At 34.1% G+C, this 3,180-nt stretch overlaps 1 long non-coding RNA gene across 1 annotated transcript; it reads left to right on the top strand.

Moving 5' to 3' along the window:
- The first annotated feature begins 1,071 nt into the window (after positions 1 to 1,071).
- LOC145157143 (uncharacterized) lies at positions 1,072 to 2,881 on the top strand. The gene is made up of 3 exons (XR_013737115.1): positions 1,072 to 1,290; positions 1,381 to 1,465; positions 2,820 to 2,881. It is a non-coding gene; the product is annotated as an uncharacterized LOC145157143 (long non-coding RNA).
- The last annotated feature ends 299 nt before the right edge of the window (positions 2,882 to 3,180 follow it).

Genomic DNA, 3,180 nt, shown 5'->3' with positions numbered 1-3,180 from the left:
CTCGAAGGCTACCACTCTATTTTCATAAGAACAACCATATTTCTTAATTATAAAAGCTTCTCATATCACCTAACAACAATCAACGTATAGTTCACTTATATGTAAGTTCTACATAACATCAATAACCATTAATAACTTCAACTATTCAATACTTCTCTATCATACAACAATGACCAGTAACAAAAACTGTGACAACCGTCAAATTTCGCTCAAGTCAAAGTCAAACAAAGTCAACAAGTCAAACCGGTCAACTCCATTAACCCTTGTATGTTAGGGTTTACATTATACAATTCGCTATTTCAATGAGAAAACATCATTTGAAAAATTCATGTGTTTGATTTTCCTTACCTTAACAGTGCTAAACAACAAACCAAAGCGATAAAACACTATTGCACAATCATCGGGATTGTGTAAGACACTAAATCATGGCTTAACAGGGTTTATGGACCTTTCGTTGCGAAGCCGGACACTCAAAAAGATCACAAACGAAACCTCTCACAATCTCTTTCACTCAACCTCTCTCTATTAAAATCTCTCCCAAATCTCTCCCGAATCTCTCCCAAATCTCTCTCAAAAGTTCCTTTAATTTTTTTGTAATCATTCGGGCCATCCCGACCCTTAACTGGGTCAAAAACCACTTGAAACGGGGTAAAAACGGGTAAAATAGGCTTAAGGACCCAAAACTGAAGCTTCAGGACCGAAGTCCCTGTCATAAAGGAAGACGACACACATTTGTCTGTCGTAACCTTACGACTCGCGTGTTGATGACACGCAATGAGTATCAAGGAAGCCCCTGTCATAAAAGAAGACGACATGCATGTTTGCGTGTCATAATTTTTCCGGTTTTTCGACTACGACTTCGTTTTAACTCCGTTTTTCATTATTTTAACGTGGGATTTTCACCCAAAACTTTATTTTATAAACTAAGGCCCCAAAATATATAAATCTCCAGGGTTTTTATAAAAATGTATTAAAAGAATTGGTGGTTGGACTAATTATTGAGGGAATATTTGCTTTTCCTTATTTTATGACAAAAGCAAGCCACCACCACCTCACTCTATGATCATCCACTCTTTCCCACTACTCCTTGTCACCTTAGTGGACCTTTACACCCAATCTCCAGCTCTTCCCACGTTCTAAGAGCTGGAGGATTGATCCTCTCTCCTCATTCTCCATAAAAACTCTTTCATTCTACACTTAGCAACCAAGAACACTCTCCAAAATTCTCTCATCTTTTCTCTTAACTTCAAGAACTTCAAGGCTTTCTCCAGGGATTTCTTTCTTCAATTAGTAAGTATCTTCATCATTCACATAATTATTAAACTCCATTCTACTCAAATTATTGATATCTTACACAAGTTCCATCTTATTCGGTGTTAGATTTTCGAATCATCAAGACATCTTCTTAGTGTTCTTGAGTTGAACACATCCTCTCTCTCACTTTCATCTACTGAAACCACATAAGGTGAGTTCATACCCACACATTTACATGTTTTTCTTAAGTTTTAAGGGGGGAATACAAGTAAAATCATCAAGAACACAATTAAACTTTTTCTAACAGATTGCATCAGAAAAGATGGACGTTAATCACGGACTGTTTTGGTCAACTTAAAAATTTTAGTTTTCAAAACTGTTTCAGGTGCAAGTAGTTCAAACTCTTAGCTTTAAAATGACTACTTGCACATCTCCAAATGATTTTTCTACAATTAATGGTGATTTTTACAAAACTGCCTGTCATTTCAGAGGCAAACCCGGACCAGTCTGTGATTATGAACATTTTCACCTCTGTTAGAGATCACTAAAAATCATGATAAAATTTACGAACAAACTAGACTCATATTCCAAACTCTCAAAATTTGCGGATTTGGATTTAGAGTTGTGATGATTTTTCTATAAATTTTCTAAGAACGGTAACAGAAACTGTTTTTAACGAAAAGTTGCTGTTAATTTCATTTCACCTTGTAACATGTTGAGCAAGGTGTATATCTTTATGTGACTATATGTTACTGCAATATATGACATTTTATCTTAATATTTAGACACACATCAGTTTACAAATGGATTTGGTCATATAAAATATAAAGAATAACAAGTGATTATAATCAAAGTACAATCGATACATTCAAACATTAAATAAACTATTTTGAATATAGTTTGCATACATTACCACATACTACCCTTGGTTGATAAACTATAATAGGTATAGTTTATGATACATTACATAACACATACATTTAAAAAGGGTACATTTATACAAAGGATATTTTCATTAAGCAAGGTACGGCCATACGGTACCAAGTTTTCATAACACGAAATTCCGTTAATGACTTTGTGAGACAATTACTTCAAATTACCATTAAGTCCTGTATTGTAACCAGAGTCTCCTTGAGGGAGAGCGTGATACTTGTGTATAGATCTATATTGGGTTTGGCAAACCCACACCTAAACTGCATGCAACAGTTAGACCGATAGGTCTGGGGTGACAAATGTCATAACATTTCCGACGCCTGAAGAACGTCGTTTTAGGCAACCTTGGTCATAGTATGGTTATAATAAACTCACATAAAGTATTAACAAACATTGGAATTTACGGGAACTTCATTAAAATTTAACGAGTTTATGTCGATTTAAACTTGCATTGTTTTACTATAAATATGACAAATTACTTGTACATTTCGATCTTTGGGTTTTAAGACTACATTTACACATTAAGGAAAATATTGGATTTTTCTAACACAAATACTACTTTTACAAACGAAAAGTTTATGAACTCACCAACCTTTGTGTTGACATTTTTTTTAAACAACTTGTATTCTCAGGAAATCATTAAACAGGTAATCAAGTGCTTTTGAGGATGGGACGCTAAGGCGTCTACTATTTCATATTTTATCAATATATTGTAATTGATTCGTAAACATGTAATTCATACAATGATGTAATTTTTTTTCAATTATATATATGTTGGTTGTGTTTGCTTGAATTACTATTACAATTGCTGTTATGATACTATACATGAAGTCCTCCACCCCCGGACGTTTCCGCCATCCTTGGTTTGGGGGTGTGACAGATTGGTATCAGAGCGCAGTTTATAGTGAATTAAGTATATCAAACCACATAAGATATACAAACTATAAACACAATTGGGACTAATAGTCTCTGATTTGTGCATTTTTCAAATAA

This window comes from Lactuca virosa, chromosome 2, assembly GCF_052849685.1.
Source record: "Lactuca virosa cultivar CGN04683 chromosome 2, Lactuca_virosa_CGN04683_v6, whole genome shotgun sequence".
In the NCBI taxonomy this organism is placed as follows: domain Eukaryota; kingdom Viridiplantae; phylum Streptophyta; class Magnoliopsida; order Asterales; family Asteraceae; genus Lactuca; species Lactuca virosa.
Note: the sequence above shows the minus strand (reverse complement) of the source record. Positions and strands in the feature narration are given on the sequence as shown.